This window comes from Rana temporaria, chromosome 7 (assembly GCF_905171775.1).
Source record: "Rana temporaria chromosome 7, aRanTem1.1, whole genome shotgun sequence".
Lineage (NCBI taxonomy): Eukaryota > Metazoa > Chordata > Amphibia > Anura > Ranidae > Rana > Rana temporaria.
Window position 1 is genome coordinate 36,013,829 of NC_053495.1, and position 18,157 is coordinate 36,031,985.

General features: G+C 43.9%; 1 protein-coding gene across 1 annotated transcript in view; it reads right to left on the reverse strand.

The window, feature by feature from the left end:
• Window positions 1–18,157, reverse strand: part of TAFA4 (TAFA chemokine like family member 4) — a 301,486-nt gene that overhangs the window by 237,532 nt on the left and 45,797 nt on the right. The gene's annotated exons all lie outside the window — the stretch shown is intronic.

Below are 18,157 nucleotides of genomic sequence, written 5' to 3' on the forward strand. Positions count from 1 at the left end.
ATCTTTAAAAATGCCCAGCCAAGGTATCTTTAAAAATGCCCACTGCTCTGCTGGGTCTGGAAGCTGCTGTAGATTCTAATCTACAAGAATTGCAAAGAAGAATCCAAAGGGCTAAAATGAAAAAAACAAAAATGTGTCATTGCATCTTTACCAATGCCCAGCCAAGGCATCTTTACCAATGCCCAGACAAGGCATCTTTACCAATGCCCAGCCAAGGCATCTTTAAAAATGCCCAGCAATGGCATCTTTAATAATGCCCAGGCAAGGCATCTTTACCAATGCCCAGCCAAGGCATCTTTAAAAATGCCCAGCAATGGCATCTTTAATAATGCCCAGGCAAGGCATCTTTACCAATGCCCAGCCAAGGCATCTTTAAAAATGCCCAGCCAAGGTATCTTTAAAAATGCCCAGCAATGGCATCTTTACCAATGCCCAGCCAAGACATCTTTACCAATGCCCAGACAAGGCATCTTTACCAATGCCCAGCCAAGGCATCTTTAAAAATGCCCAGCAATGGCATCTTTAATAATGCCCAGGCAAGGCATCTTTACCAATGCCCAGCCAAGGCATCTTTAAAAATGCCCAGCCAAGGTATCTTTAAAAATGCCCACTGCTCTGCTGGGTCTGGAAGCTGCTGTAGATTCTAATCTACAAGAATTGCAAAGAAGAATCCAAAGGGCTAAAATGAAAAAAACAAAAATGTGTCATTGCATCTTTACCAATGCCCAGCCAAGGCATCTTTACCAATGCCCAGACAAGGCATCTTTACCAATGCCCAGCCAAGGCATCTTTAAAAATGCCCTGCAATGGCATCTTTAATAATGCCCAGGCAAGGCATCTTTACCAATGCCCAGCCAAGGCATCTTTAAAAATGCCCAGCAATGGCATCTTTAATAATGCCCAGGCAAGGCATCTTTACCAATGCCCAGCCAAGGCATCTTTAAAAATGCCCAGCAATGGCATCTTTAATAATGCCCAGGCAAGGCATCTTTACCAATGCCCAGCCAAGGCATCTTTAAAAATGCCCAGCCAAGGTATCTTTAAAAATGCCCAGCAATGGCATCTTTACCAATGCCCAGCCAAGACATCTTTACCAATGCCCAGACAAGGCATCTTTACCAATGCCCAGCCAAGGCATCTTTAAAAATGCCCAGCAATGGCATCTTTAATAATGCCCAGGCAAGGCATCTTTACCAATGCCCAGCCAAGGCATCTTTAAAAATGCCCAGCCAAGGTATCTTTAAAAATGCCCACTGCTCTGCTGGGTCTGGAAGCTGCTGTAGATTCTAATCTACAAGAATTGCAAAGAAGAATCCAAAGGGCTAAAATGAAAAAAACAAAAATGTGTCATTGCATCTTTACCAATGCCCAGCCAAGGCATCTTTACCAATGCCCAGACAAGGCATCTTTACCAATGCCCAGCCAAGGCATCTTTAAAAATGCCCAGCAATGGCATCTTTAATAATGCCCAGGCAAGGCATCTTTACCAATGCCCAGCCAAGGCATCTTTAAAAATGCCCAGCAATGGCATCTTTAATAATGCCCAGGCAAGGCATCTTTACCAATGCCCAGCCAAGGCATCTTTAAAAATGCCCAGCAATGGCATCTTTAATAATGCCCAGGCAAGGCATCTTTACCAATGCCCAGCCAAGGCATCTTTAAAAATGCCCAGCCAAGGTATCTTTAAAAATGCCCACTGCTCTGCTGGGTCTGGAAGCTGCTGTAGATTATAATCTACAAGAATTGCAAAGAAGAATCCAAAGGGCTAAAATGAAAAAAACAAAAATGTGTCATTGCATCTTTACCAATGCCCAGCCAAGGCATCTTTACCAATGCCCAGACAAGGCATCTTTACCAATGCCCAGCCAAGGCATCTTTAAAAATGCCCAGCAATGGCATCTTTAATAATGCCCAGGCAAGGCATCTTTACCAATGCCCAGCCAAGGCATCTTTAAAAATGCCCAGCAATGGCATCTTTAATAATGCCCAGGCAAGGCATCTTTACCAATGCCCAGCCAAGGCATCTTTAAAAATGCCCAGCAATGGCATCTTTAATAATGCCCAGGCAAGGCATCTTTACCAATGCCCAGCCAAGGCATCTTTAAAAATGCCCAGCAATGGCATCTTTAATAATGCCCAGGCAAGGCATCTTTACCAATGCCCAGCCAAGGCATCTTTAAAAATGCCCAGCAATGGCATCTTTAATAATGCCCAGGCAAGGCATCTTTACCAATGCCCAGCCAAGGCACCTTTAAAAATGCCCAGCAATGGCATCTTTAATAATGCCCAGGCAAGGCATCTTTACCAATGCCCAGCCAAGGCATCTTTAAAAATGCCCAGCAATGGCATCTTTAATAATGCCCAGGCAAGGCATCTTTACCAATGCCCAGCCAAGGCATCTTTAAAAATGCCCAGCAATGGCATCTTTAATAATGCCCAGGCAAGGCATCTTTACCAATGCCCAGCCAAGGCATCTTTAAAAATGCCCAGCAATGGCATCTTTAATAATGCCCAGGCAAGGCATCTTTACCAATGCCCAGCCAAGGCATCTTTAAAAATGCCCAGCAATGGCATCTTTAATAATGCCCAGGCAAGGCATCTTTACCAATGCCCAGCCAAGGCATCTTTAAAAATGCCCAGTCATGGCATCTTTAATAATGCCCAGCCATGGCATCTTTACCAATGCCCAGCTAAGGCATCTTTACCAATGCCCAGCCAAGGCATCTTTAATAATGCCCAGCAATAGATCATTAGACTCATCCTCTGCTTATGTTCAATAATGTCTTTTAGCTATGCAAAGTATACTGTGCCTGTACCCATCACAGCATTGTAGATCTCTATCCCTTGTGTAAGCAAATGCATCTTTACCAATGCCCAGCCAAGGCATCTAATGCCCAGCCAAGGCATCTTTACCAATCTTTACCAATGCCCAGACAAGGCATCTTTAAAAATGCCCAGCAATGGCATCTTTAAAGATGCCTTACCAAGGCATCTTTAATAATGCCCAGCAAAGCCATCTTTGGAAATGCCCAGCAAAGCCATCTTTGGAAATGCCCAGCAAAGCCATCTTTGGAAATGCCCAGCAAAGCCATCTTTGGAAATGCCCAGCAAAGCCATCTTTGGAAATGCCCAGCAAAGCCATCTTTGGAAATGCCCAGCAAAGCCATCTTTGGAAATGCCCAGCAAAGCCATCTTTGGAAATGCCCAGCAAAGCCATCTTTGGAAATGCCCAGCAAAGTCATCTTTGAAAATGCCCAGCAAAGTCATCTTTGAAAATGGCCAGCAAAGTCATCTTTGAAAATGCCCAGCAAAGCCATCTTTGGAAATGCCCAGCAAAGCCATCTTTGAAAATGCCTAGCAAAGGCATCCTTACCAGCGATCAGCAAAGGCATCTTTACCAGCGATCTGCAAATGTATCCTTATCCAAAAATACATGCACAAGTACAGTTGTTGAGAATCTTTTTCAATAAAAAAAAAATGTTTAATAGAAAGCTCTGTTATTGTGTTTTTCTTTTAAAACAAAAGCTGTTAATTAGTTTGGACAAGTGTACGAGTTGATTTTTCTAAACGAAAACCTTGGTATTCATGTTTAATTGCAGTGTTGGCACTTCAAAAAAAAATTAGGTTTTGTGTTGCAGTTTGGGCACTCGGGCTCAAAAAGGTTCGCCATCACTGAACTATGCCTTTAGCATGTGAACACAGGGACCACATCCCAGCAGAGCAGGGTGGACAGCCCTTCCTTAATACGAGCTAGGTAGGAGACATGTGCCACTTTCCTGGATCCTGTCCCTTCACAGGATGAGTGGAAACGACTCCTTTAGAGTGTATTGACCACATGTTAATGAATGGGACAACCTGCTAGGTGTCGTCATCTTTATCCTAGGTTGAATGAACAAGGCAGCATTCTTGCAGTCATATTTATCCGTATCTTCCCTTTAGGAGAGTCTGAAGAGGACTGCTCAATAACCCTTTTCACAAGCTGAGTGGAAACACTCCTTTAGAGTGTATTGACCCCATGCTTAATGAGTTCGGCAACCTGTTAGGTCATCTTTATTCTTGGTTGCTTGAACAAGGCAACATTCTTGCAGTCATGTTCGTCTGTGTCTGATTAACATGCAGGGGGTCCAGAACTGTTACGGGGTGTGTCTGTGTAACATACAGGCGTCCAGAGCTGTGGGGGTCTGTGTAATGTAAAGAGGTGCAGGGTGCTGTGTAATGTAAAGGGGTCCAGAGGTGCAGGGTGCTGTGTAATGTAAAGAGGTGCAGGGTGCTGTGTAATGTAAAGGGGTCCAGAGGTGCAGGGTGCTGTGTAATGTAAAGAGGTGCAGGGTGCTGTGTAATGTAAAGGGGTGCAGGGTGCTGTGTAATGTAAAGGGGTCTAGAGGTGCTGTGTAATGTAAAGGGGTCCAGAGGTGCAGGATGCTGTGTAATGTAAAGGGGTCTAGCGGTGCAGGGTGCTGTGTAATGTAAAGGGGTCTAGAGGTGCAGGGTGCTGTGTAATGTAAAGGGGTCCAGAGGTGCAATGTAATGTAAAGGGGTCCAGAGGTGCAGTGTGCTGTGTGATGTAAAGGGGTCCAGAGGTGCAGTATAATGTAAAGGGGTCCAGAGGTGCAGTGTGCTGTGTAATGGGGTCCAGAGGTGCAGGGTGCTGTGTAATGTAAAGGGGTCCAGAGGTGCAGTGTAATGTAAAGGGGTCCAGAGGTGCAGTGTGCTGTGTAATGTAAAGGGGTCCAGAGGTGAAGTGTGCTGTGTAATGTAAAGGGGTCCAGAGGTGCAATGTAATGTAAAGGGGTCCAGAGGTGCAGTGTGCTGTGTGATGGGGTCCAGAGGTGCAGGGTGCTGTGTAATGTAAAGGGGTCCAGAGGTGCAGTGTAATGTAAAGGGGTCCAGAGGTGCAGTGTGCTGTGTAATGTAAAGGGGTCCAGAGGTGCAGTGTGCTGTGTAATGTAAAGGGGTCCAGAGGTGCAGGGTGCTGTGTAATGTAAAGGGGTCCAGAGGTGCAGGGTGCTGTGTAATGTAAAGGGGTCCAGAGGTGCAGGGTGCTGTGTAATGTAAAGGGGTGCAGTGTGCTGTGTAATGTAAAGGGGTCCAGAGGTGCAGGGTGCTGTGTAATGTAAAGGGGTGCAGTGTGCTTTGTAATGTAAAGGGGTGCAGTGTGCTGTGTAATGTAAATGGGTCCAGAGGTGAAGTGTGCTGTGTAATGTAAAGGGGTCCAGAGGTGCAGGGTGCTGTGTAATGTAAAGGGGTCCAGAGGTGCAGGGTGCTGTGTAATGTAAAGGGGTCCAGAGATGCAATGTAATGTAAAGGGGCCCAGAGGTGCAGTGTGATGTGTAATGGGGTCCAGAGGCGCAGGGTGCTGTGTAATGTAAAGGGGTCCAGAGGTGCAGTGTAATGTAAAGGGGTCCAGAGGTGCAGTGTGCTGTGTAATGGGGTCCAGAGGTGCAGGGTGCTGTGTAATGTAAAGGGGTCCAGAGGTGTAGTGTGCTGTGTAATGTAAAGGGGTCCAGAGGTGCAGTGTGCTGTGTAATGTAAAGGGGTCCAGAGGTGCAGGGTGCTGTGTAATGTAAAGGGGTGCAATGTGCTGTGTAATGTAAAGGGGTCCAGAGGTGCTGTGTAATGTAAAGGGGTCCAGAGGTGCTGTGTAATGTAAAGGGGTCTAGAGGTGCTGTGTAATGTAAAGGGGTTCAGAGGTGCAGGGTGCTGTGTAATGTAAAGGGGTCCAGAGGTGCAGTGTGCTGTGTAATGTAAAGGGGTCCAGAGGTGCAGGGTGCTGTGTAATGTAAAGGATCCAGAGGTGCAGGGTGCTGTGTAATGTAAAGGGGTCCAGAGGTGCAGGGTGCTGTGTAATGTAAAGGATCCAGAGGTGCAGGGTGCTGTGTAATGTAAAGGGGTCCAGAGGTGCAGTGTGCTGTGTAATGTAAAGGGGTCCAGAGGTGCAGGGTGCTGTGTAATGTAAAGGATCCAGAGGTGCAGGGTGCTGTGTAATGTAAAGGGGTCCAGAGGTGCAGGGTGCTGTGTAATGTAAAGAGGTGCAGTGTGCTGTGTAATGTAAAGGGGTCCAGAGGTGCAGTGTGCTGTGTAATGTAAAGGGGTCTAGAGGTGCTGTGTAATTTAAAGGGGTCTAGAGGTGCTGTGTAATGTAAAGGGGTTCAGAGGTGCTGTGTAATGTAAAGGGATCCAGAGGTGCAGGGTGCTGTGTAATGTAAAGGGGTCCAGAGGTGTGTGTAATGTACACAATAGTGACAAAGAGATATTTAAGGATACAGAGGTATGCAGGGGGCACAGTGGGGTATTTTTACATTTTAAGGTGGGGTGCCAGATATAGGTTCCGCCCCGGGTGCCAAATGCACTAGGTACGCCCCTGACCATATTACTATACTTAGAGTCGCCTTTCTTCTCTTTTATACTCAGTTGTGACATGACGCTACTCTTATATCAAGACATCGCTTGTTTATCAAGACATTGCTTGTATATTAAGTCAAAATTTAGTAAGTTGCTAAATGTTGTACCGTCATTAAATGTAACCATATTGCTACACTTAGAGGCGCCTCTCTTCTCTTTTATACTCTGTATCTCCTGCTGGATTTTGCTTCTAATCCCATTGGGGAGGCTTCTATTTGTGGATGGACATTATATGGTTATACAATTTATCACATTGCTATGGTCTTTTTATATGGACTTTAAACCAAAGAATGTATGAATAAATGGTTGTGAAACAAATCATTTGAGTTTCTATTATTTCTTATGGGGAAATTCGTTTTGAAATACAAGTGCTTTGGATTACAAGCATGTTTCCGGAACGAATTATGCTCGCAATCCAAGGTTTTACTGTACCGGTATTTTAGATTTGCATTTTGTTCTCATCCACTAGAGGGCGTACAAGACTACAATACCAATGGGTCCAAGCAAATTACTTTTATTACAAGTAAAATTCATTTGAATTAGTAATGAAGAAAGGAAATGAATGGAATGGAGTAGGTGAGGAGTGAATGTGAGAAGAGCAGTTAATCTATAGAGCAGGGAGACCTGAGATCACAGCAGCTGCGGTTTGGGGTGGGATGTAATTAGTGCAGCGTGTCTTGCAGGAGGTAATGAAGGCATGTCAGCCGGTGTTAATTCATGGAGTACTGCATCTATTTCTGCATACGCTACATGACCTTGTGTTCAAGGTTTTTCACATCCACCGTCAAGCCCCAATGTGTCAGATGATAAAAACCACATTCAGAGAAAAGCCTACAGAAATGCACACACATGATGAAAACCTAATTCTCTGCGTTATTTATCTGTAATGATAAAAATGTCACATCCGAGCTGATGGACCAAGGCAAACGCTGATAAACTTTTATTAGCATTTTCACCACAATTACAGCAACAGGAACCATTTGGATATATGGTATCTTTTCTTTTGGAGAGAAGATCACAGTGGGGAAAATTATTTAACCACTTCAATACCGGGCTTTACAACCCACCTCCTTCCCGGGCCTATTCTGGCACTTCTCTCCTACATGTACAAATCGTCATTCTTTTGCTAGAAAATTACTCAGAACCCCCAAACATTATATATGTTTTTTTAGCAGACACCCTAGGGAATAAAATGGCGGTCATTGCAACTTTTTATCTTGCACCGTATTTGCGCAATAATTTTTCAAACGTCTTTTTTTTGTAAAAAAAAATGGTTTCATAAATTAAAAAATAGCAAAACAGTAACGTTAGCCCAATTTTTTGGTAAAATATGAAAGATGATGTTACGCCGAGTAACTAGATACCTAACATGTCACGCTTTAAAATTGCGTACACTCATGGAATGGCGCCAAACTTCGTTACTTAAAAATCTCCATAGGCGACACTTTAAAATTTTTACAAGTTGCCAGTTTAGAGTTACAGAGGAGGTCTAGTGCTAGAATTGTTGCACACGCTCTAACGCACATGTGTGGTTTGAACGACGTTTACATACGTGGGCGGGACTTACGTATGCGTACGCTTCTGAGCGCGAGCTACCGGGGACAGGGGCATTTTAATTGTTTTATTATTATTTTTTATTTTTTATTTTACTTATTTCTTTATTTTTTACACTTTTTTTTACAATTTTTTTTCTTTCAATCGCTTTTATTCCTATTACAAGGAATGTAAACATCCCTTGTAATAGGAATGTGTATGACAGGTCCTCTTTAAGGAGAGATGCGGGGTCAATAAGACCCCACATCTCTCCTCCAGGCTGGAAAGAATGAGATCGTGAAAAAAAATTCACAGATCTCATTCAAACTAGCCACAATTGCGGTTTGTTTACTTACGGGGACCCAGGCGTGACGTCATCACATCGCGCCCGGGCCTCCGACGGTCATAGAGATGACTGGTGACCGTCTGGTCACCAGTCTTCTCTATGGCAAACATCCGGCGGACGGCGATCATCTCTCCGGGCCCCCGGTGGGACGGGAGAGCCCGGAGAAGCACCGGATGGCGGCGGGAGGGGGGATGTCCCCTCCCGCCGCCTGTAAGAACGATCTAGCGGCGGAACCGCCGCTATGATCGTTCTTACGGTGCGCAGGATCGCCGCCGCTAAAAAATTATATCTTAATGATGCCTCCGGGTGCAGGCATCATTGAGATATCCCCCCGCAAAGCCCAGGACGTCATATGACGTCCACCCGGGATAACAGGTCCCCGTTTTGGACGTCATATGACGGCGTGCGGGTATCAAGTGGTTAAAAGGTTAGCGAATTCAGATAGTATTTCAGCTTAAAGAGAGACTTATAGCCAGATTCAGAGAGGTTTACGCCGGCATATCAGTAGATACGCCGTTGTAACTCTGAATCTGCGCCGTCGTAAATTTAAGTGTATTCTCAAATTGAGATACACTTAAATCTAGCTAAGATACGACAGCGGGCGCCGTCGTATCTTAGCTATCTATTTAGGCCGGCCGCTAGGGGCGTGTACGCTGATTTACGCCTAGAATTCGTAAATCAGCGAGATACGCCTATTCACGAACGTACGCTTGCCCGTCGCAGTAAAGATACGCCGTTTACGTAAGGCGTTTTCAGGTGTAAAGTTAGTCCACCAAAACGCTGGCCCAGCCAATGTTAAGTATGGATGTCGGTCCCGCGTCGAATTTTTAAAATTTTACGTCGTTTGCGTAAGTCGTCCGTGAATGGGGCTGGGCGTAATTTACGTTCACGTCGAAACCAATGAGTCTTTGCGGCTTAATTTGGAGCATGCGCACTGGAATACGTCCACGGGCGGCGCATGCGCCGTTCGATTAAAACGTAATTTACGTGGGGTCATGCTTTATTTACATAAAACACGCCCACCTCTTCACAATTTGAATTAGGCGCGCTTACGCCGGCACATTTACGCTACGCTGCCGTAACTTAGGACGCAAGTGCTTTGTGAATACAGCACTTGCCTCTCTAACTTACGGCGGCGTAGCGTATATGAGATACGCTACACCTGCCTAACGTTAGGCGCGTCTTTTTGAATCCAGCTATTACACTATGTGTGTTATACTAATATAAACCCAGAGCAATCCAATACCCAGTATTTGCCCGAAAATTTTTGATGCCCATCCAGAAAACTTTAAACCTTGTAAAATAAAAAAATAAAGCAAACCTGTCACTGTCTGTAAAACACATTAATATCGGAAGTCAAGGCTAGATTTTCCTATGTAGTGATTATGATTCTGCATTGCATTATGTGGCGTCATGATGGATTGAGCCAAAAATGTCTGTTTTGATAACACCCAGGTCAAACCTGAATTACAGGAGAAGTACATACAGTGGAACCTTGGATTACGAGCATAATCCGTTCCAGAAGAATGCTCGTAATCCAAAGTACTCGCATATCAAAGCAAGTTTCTCCATTGAAGTCAATGGAAACGAAAATAATTAGTTCCGCATTGACTTCAATGGGATGCAATACCACATGTGGCCAGAGGGGAGCCGGAGAGCCTCTGGCCACATGACCTGAGGACACGTCGGCTGACCTCGGCAAACCTTCCTACCCGAGATTTGCCGAGGTCAGCCTTTTTGTGCATTTCGGCTCCAACGCCCCCCACCTCAAGCCAAAAGCGGTACTGCACACCAATTTGGCCTGAATCATGCTCGTTTTGCAAGACAACACTCGCAAACCGAGTCACAATGTTTAAAAATACAGTGCTCGTGTTGCGAAACGCTCGTTAACTGCGTTACTCACAATCCGAGGTTCCACTGTACATAGTTAGTCAGGTTGAAAAAAGACACAAGTCCATCCAGTTCAACCAAAAAAATGTTTTAAATACAATCCCATATACACAATCCTATACCCACAGTTTATCCAAAGGAAGGTGAAAAACCCCAGCAGAGCATGATCCAATTTGCTATAGCAGGGGAAAAATTCCTTCCTGATCCCCCGAGAGACAAAAGGATTTTCCCTGGATCACCTTTACTTATAAATGTTAGGCCCCGTACACACGACCGAGTTTCTCGGCAGAATTCAGCCAGAAACTCGATCGGAGCTGGATTCTGCCGAGAAACTCGGTCGCGTGTACACTTTTCAGCGAGGAAGCCGACGAGGAACTCGTCGGGCCAAATAGAGAACATGTTCTCTATTTCCTCGTTGTTCAATGAGGAAAGTTGGCTCGCCGAGATCCTCGACGGCTTCAACACAGAACTCGACGAGGAACTCGATGTGTTTGGCACGTCGATTTCCTTGGACGTCTGTACGGGGCCTTAGAATCCAGTTATATTATGTACAATCTACTGAGCAATCTCTGGAGGGAGTCTATTCCACATTTTCACAGCTCTTACTGTGAAGAAACCTTTCCGTATTTGGAGATGAAATCTTTTTTCCTCTAGATCAGGGGTCTCCAAACATTCTAAACAAAGGGCCGGTTTATTGTCCTTCAGACTCTTGGAGGGCCAGACTTTGGCCAGCGGGAGTGGAAATTTTTATTGCATCATTGTTAGTAAACATCTGGTATTAGGGGGAGGAATAGTGCCCCATTGTTGGTATCATAGGGAGGAATAGTGCTCTATTAGTTGTGTCAGATGGCCGAATAGTGTCTCGTATCAGTGGGAGGGATAGTGCCCCATGGGCCAGATAAAGGCAAGCAAAGGGCCACATCCGGCCCTCGAGGTGCAGTTTGGAGACCACTGCTCTAGATGTAAAGAGTGCCCCCTTGTCCTCTGTGGTGACCTTAAAGTGGAGTTCCACCCATAAATATAACATTACATCAGTAGTTTTAAAAAAATGTCATTAGTCCTTTAAGATTTTTTTTTTTTTTTTAGATGCCTTCAAAGTGTTGTTGCTAGGCAGAATAGTTAATCTTACCTCTTCCTGCACCTAGGTGCTTAAGCTTCCTAACCTACACCGCACAGACTCCTGGGAATGTAGTGGGTGTAACTTTCCAGGAGTCAGTGCACTCCCCAGTCTCGAAGAATCATGTGACTTGGACAGTACAGGTGCTGAAACCTGATCTGAAACCTATTACACTGCTTGTGCAGCACTGAGCATGTTCGAGATCTGCAAGGCTGAAATCCAGGAAGTCATACAGTCTGGCTTCATGATGCCCACACTTAAGATGGCCCCAGTCAATTTCTATTTTATAAAGTGTCTAAATGCTGTAACAACCTAACAAAACGGACCTTAGTTTACAGACTAACTTTACTAGAATACATTAAGCTTGTGTATTACAGGGGTATTTATATTTAAAAAGTGAAATTGTGGCCGGAACTCCGCTTTAAAGTGAATAACTCAACACCAAGTTCACTATATATATATTTATATATTTGTACATGTTGATCATATCCCCCCTTAATCTCCTCTTCTCAAGAGGAAATACGTTCAAAGTAAAGTAAAATTTCACCCTCAGCAATGGATGTGACCCTGCGCTACAAGGTTTAGGCTGGGTTCCCCGCATTATAATTTGCAATAGCAGGAGATTGTGACCAGCTATCTATGGAGCCAGTTCACATATCTCCGCAGCGGATCAGGTGTGATTTGCACAGGCGCCCTGTGTGTTTTTTGGTCCGTTTCAGGTCCGAATTCAGCCCAAAATCCGGGCTGAAATCGGACCTGAAACGGTGAGTCAGGATGCACCGGAATCCTGCTGTGAGCCATAAAAAGGTGTCTTTCATAAGAGAGTGATCTCTTGGTCTCTCAACGCATTTCATGGAAACACCCCATTTCCTCGGGAGGTAAGGGGAGCTAGGAAATTAGAATATAACAATTCAAAGCAAAAACATACAAATCTAATCAATAACAACACAACTACAAAATATGCTCACCAAATCCAGAGTGGTCCGGCACCAAACAAGGGGTGGCACAACAATCTGGTCAAGCACATTTATATCTCTCCCTGGGGGCAGGAGGGAGAGATAATTCACACCCTTGACCACATTGTTGAGCCCACCCCTTGTATGCATATTGAAAGAATAAAAGCTTATCGATTTTATATTGAGTGTATTGTTGACACCTTCAAAGTCCATCTAATTTTTCATACCCTTTGACTACTTGAACTGAATGTTGGTGCTTGGGAATTTCATTGGCTTTTTGAACTTTTTTTTTTTTTTTTGTTGTAAAATCTTTATTTGTGAACGGCATAATAGTACATCACAGCACATGTTGTCAGCAGCATATTGCAGCAAACAAAAAGCCATTCAGTTTTCAACATAACATAAAAACAAAATAGACATTGAAAACAAAGATGCATAAAAACACATCGGGACCCAGTACTCTAATTAGTATGACTGAGGCCCAAGGACCGGGCAACGAGCCGCAAGTGGTGTCCTCCCCACCGCATAAGACACAAAAACTGGAAAATAAAGCGTGGGGATGACACATCTCAAGACTCTAATCAGTTGATAAAAATGAGTACTCGCCGAAGGGGGGGCAAGAACCAGAGGCCAAACTGGCCAGTCTACTGGACAACAATTGGAACAGTAAATAGTGTGCAGAATAGAAGGTAAGCCGGCCGAGTGTGCACGAGGAAAGGGGGGCCTCCATAGACCTCCATCTTACCTCCCCGCATGCAACAACCCCGACCGACCTCCACAGTGGTCAACATACCCATCCCAAGGTGGCAAAACAAGTGCCTGACCCCAAAAGGGGCCAAGCTGCCCCTTCGGCAACGGGACATCGAGTCCGTTCAACCAGCCGAGACTTTTTTGAACTTTTTATTTACTCTGGGCCTAACATTTACAGTTCCACTTCAACTTTGCAGCACTACTCTAAAGTCAAGTGAGAAAGTCAGCACACCCCATTACAATTTTTTAACATGGCCCATCTTTTCACAGCATTTCATTGGGATTTAATTTGGGGCTTTGACTAGGCCAGTCTTTAACCCTCCATTTCTTCTTTTTCAGCCATCCCCTCGTAGATTTTATGGTGTACTTCAAATAATATTTGCATGTTAAAATCCATTTCCAATTCCACTTCACTTCCAATTTTGGACCGTATATATGTGTTAACGGGAGAGTCCGGAAAAATTGTGCAGTTGCTCAAATTACTGTCAAGAACATCACTGAAATTATCCAAATTTTATTGCCTGCTGTTAAGCCCTAATGACAAACAGGGCTGAGAGCTGGAAGGACAGTAACGGCATGTTAGAAAGCAGATTTGTCGATGTTGTGAAGAGATGTGGAGTGTTAGACAAGTGACAGAGCCTGTGCCAGTCACAATCACCGCAGCTGTCATATGGAAGGCTGGAGAAGGACAACCATTTCTGGGTAACCTTGTCACTGGCAAGCTGCACGGTACATTTCTTTTTTTTTTGTGTGTGGAGTACATTGCTTTACTGCGTACTTTAGAGTAAAATTATTTTGGTTTAAACAGACATCCTATATTTGTGCATTTTTGGTTTATTTGACAGCCCATTCAAATGGATAAATGGCCCTAACACTATGAATGTTAACTTCCAAAATAATGTTCATCAACGCATGTGCGATAAATGCCACCCACATATGTAAATGGTCTCTGAGAGGTTTAATTTCCCCCAAAATTGCTGTGAAAAATCAACAGATTTGGTTAAATGTATAGGAGTTAGGGGGAGGCAGAATGAAGGTGGTATTTAGGGCCAGATTCACAGAGAAAAGCGTTACGCTGCGGCGGCGTAACGTATCCCATTTACGTTACACCGCCGCAAGTTTACAGCGTAAGTGCCTGATTCACAAAGCACTTACCTGTAAACTTGCGGCGGCGTAGCGTAAATCCGCTCGACGCAAGCCCGCCTAATTCAAATGGGGCGGGCACCATTTAAATTAGGCGCGTTCCCGCGCCGAACGTACTGTGCATGCTCCGTCCGGCAAATTACCCGACGTGCATTGCGCTAAATGACGTCGCAAGGACGTCATTGGTTTCGACGTTAACGTAAATGGAGTCCAGCGCCATTCACGGACGACTTACGCAAACGACGTGAATTTTCAAATTTCGAAGCGGGAACGACGGCCATACTTAACACTTTCTTAGGGGCAGATGCTGGGGATATCTGAAATATTAGAGTATGATTGCGTCAAAGTATTGACTAAGTGCACCAGAAAAGGCAATGGTGGTCATTTACTAAAGGAAAATCCACTTTGCACTACAAGTGCACTGAAAGGACAGTCGCTGTAGATGGGGGACATGCAAGTAAAAAAAAACAACAGCATTTTAGCTTGCACATGATTGGATGATAAAATCAGCAGAGCTTCCCCTAATTTCAGATCTACCCCTCAGATTTACAGCGACTGCACTTCCAAGTGCACTTGTAGTGCAAAGTGGATTAGCCTTTCGTAAATAACCCCCCATATGTCAATTCAGGTACTTACAATGTATACCACACCGGGGTACAGTATGGGAAACGGGACCAGGGGGGATATGTCTCTCCCAGAAGCTGGGGAGGAATCCAGCACAGCGTGAACCGCAGGAAGTGTTTTCACAGAAACACAGAAATGCGTCGGACACCAAGGATGCAGTTACCTGCTTCAGCAAGACGATACACTTTTATACTTGTTATGATTTATAAGTTTTTATACCTCTACATCATGTTGTCATGTACTGCTGAATTTACATCTGTATTTAATTCATGATTATAATCCTTTTTCTTGTTTAATGAATTATATCTATTGTTATATGTATATATTCATGTAGGTTGTACCGTGTGCACTGGCACATGTCACCTTTCATACATTAATACATCAATATTTTATATATACATTAAACTTGATTATTTTCATTTTTACTCCCCACCTGTGAACTGCTTCATAAGTCCCACCATCCTTTCTTTGTGCGTCCCTATATACAAGGGACGCACCATCTCCTCTCCCTGACAGGACATGGATCTCTGTGTTTACACACAGAGATCCACATCCCTGCTCTGTCACTGACGATCGCGGGTACCTGGAGGACATTGCGGCCGCCAGGCATGCGCATCGGCATCTCAGTGACGTGCCGAGCCTGCGCGTGCCCCACCTGCGTCGCAGGTGGCCATAAACAGACAGCCTCCCGGATCTATAGAGCCTCCTTGTGGCTGTCTTTTTACTATGGCCCCGGTCTCAAGAAGTTAATGAAGTTGCTTTATATAACTAGTAGAACTGCATTCACCTGCATAATGAGAATCAAATAAGTAACTTGTGAATATGTGACCTGTGTGTATCTGGCTCTGATACTAGCCACTGCCAGGGCCTCACAAGCCACTGACCTCACCGAACATCCCTGATTATATATATATATATATATATATGTGTATATACAGTGCTTTTTTCAGCGGGAACAGGGGAACGCAGTTCCGGCACCTACTGGACTGACTGTATGTAATGACAAGGCGTGCTGGGGTGTGCTGCAGGGTATTGATGCTCACTGCTGGGGATCTATTTTTGCAGGGGGGTCTAATGTTGCCGGGGAGGTCTATTGTTGCTGGTGGGGGACCTATTGTTGCTGGGGAGGTCAGTTGTTGCTGAAAGAGATCTACTGTTGGGGAGGGGTCTATTGTTGATGGCAGCCAGAGAGTCTATTAATGATGGCTGTGTGGAGATCTGTTGATGCTGCCGGGAGTCTATTGTTGCTGGTGGGGAAATTTTGTTGTGGGTGGTCCATTGTTATTAGGGCATCTATTGTTGCTGGCTGCAGGGGATCTATTTTACTGCTTTTCTTGATATCATTACCAAATTCAATACAAATTACTTAGCACCACAAAATAATACTTGGTCCTATATTGTCTAAAAGGGAGTACTGGGAGGTGGGTAGGGGGCGGAGAAAGGGGGTGACTTGGAAAGGGGGAGTTCCTGCACCTATTGTCTGAGAAAAAAAGCCCTGTAATATATATATATTGTAAGGGGTTAGCTCGGTAGCGGGGTGTGTGACCCCCTGGATGGGTTCACCACACACTGAATTTATACAGACAGGTAGTCAAAGACGGTTGAAAACAAAGATTTTGGTTTATTCTTCCATCTTGCTGGAAACAAGTGCAAGCATCCAAACAGCATAAACAAAATAAAACATAAATTAAACCCTGGCCACTTGGGGCGTCTACCTTCACCACACAGGAACCTATCTAGGGAGTCTGGAACAGCCTAGTGCTGGGCAGACATTGCTGGTCATACAGCAGAAAAACAATAGTCTCTTTTTGATTTTTATCACACAGAAAAATAAATCACCTCCTCACCTCTTTAGAAGACTTTCAGCTACTGCTCTCCTTCACTCAGAAAGCCTCAGGATGCAGCAAATCAGTGGTAATCCTCTGGATTACTTATAGAGGTCTTAATTGCCTCATTCTGAACAGCTGAAGTTTTCCAATGCCCTTATACCTTTTCTGGCTACTTTTGCAGCCGGTGCCTAATAACAATTGGTGTATTGTCTAAACAAGGCAGAAATGTATCTCCCGTTTGTGACAACACCCACATATTTACCTGACTTCCTGTCACAATATATATATACTGTTGTTAAAAATTTACAATATATATTTTGATATATAATTGTTTTAACTATACTGTGTGTGTGTGTGTGTGTGTATATATATATATATATATATATATATATATATATATACATACATACAGTATATTTAAAAAAATTATATATATAAAAATATATATTGAACATTTTTAACAACAGTATATATATATATATTTATATACTGTTGTTAAAAATTTACAATAAGAGTTATCTAAATCCATTATAGGTATCCTTTAAGATGTGTTTGTGAGAGAGACAGAATAATGCCAAGCAATTTAACTCTATCAATACCACATTTTCTAGGCCTCCTTCGTACTGCAAATTGATTTTAATGAGGTAATTGTATCAATATATCTCCCGTCTTCAGCCAGTTAGTACATTTCTGAATCTCCTTGTTGAAAATGGACCATTAAAACAAATGTATTTATAGAAGAGCACTCTGTGTTGGGATTGTCTTCGATTAGAGCTTTCTCTTTGTGGCCTAGATAGTTTCCTATCCCACACTTAGATAAGAACATGGTCTGCTGTAATGTGCCATGGGGGCCACTCAGAGAATGCACCGAGGAAGTGAGAGGAGCGCAGGAGAAAGGCTTTCTCTGACAACAAACATCATTGCGTATTCCTCCATCATCGAAGAGGACCAATGGCCAATGATGTGCACATAAAATAACAAGGTTAATTCGAAATACAAATTTTAGGTTTACCCCATACTTTTTTTCTCAAATGTTTTTGGCATAGAAGAATGTTTTTGACATTGAGGAGCTCTCTGTGGCTACGTCTTGCCTGATTTTGTTTGAGGGTTGTGGGTTTCTTTTTTTATTTGCATTCCAGTATGTATTCTCAACTTCTTAATCCTATTAATTTCAGCCTCCACCAAATTCAAAACAAAATTAAAAATTTTTTTTAGTTCTCCTTGGTCCCTCTGTATGTAGGAACATGGCTGCCCTCTCTTGCTCATTTCCGAGGACTATGGGATTTGTAGTGTGCATAGAGCTGTGTACATGACTATAACTAATGTACACTGACATTATTTATATATTTATTAGTGTCAGATTTGCTTTTTTTTTCTTGTCGACCTCAACCGGTAGATCAACATTCCCCATCTTGATTCTCCATGCTTAGAGGGCTTTCATTTATGGCTTGTTCACACTAGCGGATGGGGGTGGTAACACTTTGCCATTGAGGCAGCGGCCAGAGGTGTACATTAGATTGACCAGACATCCCCGTTTTCCGGGGACAGTACCCGGATTGAGGACACT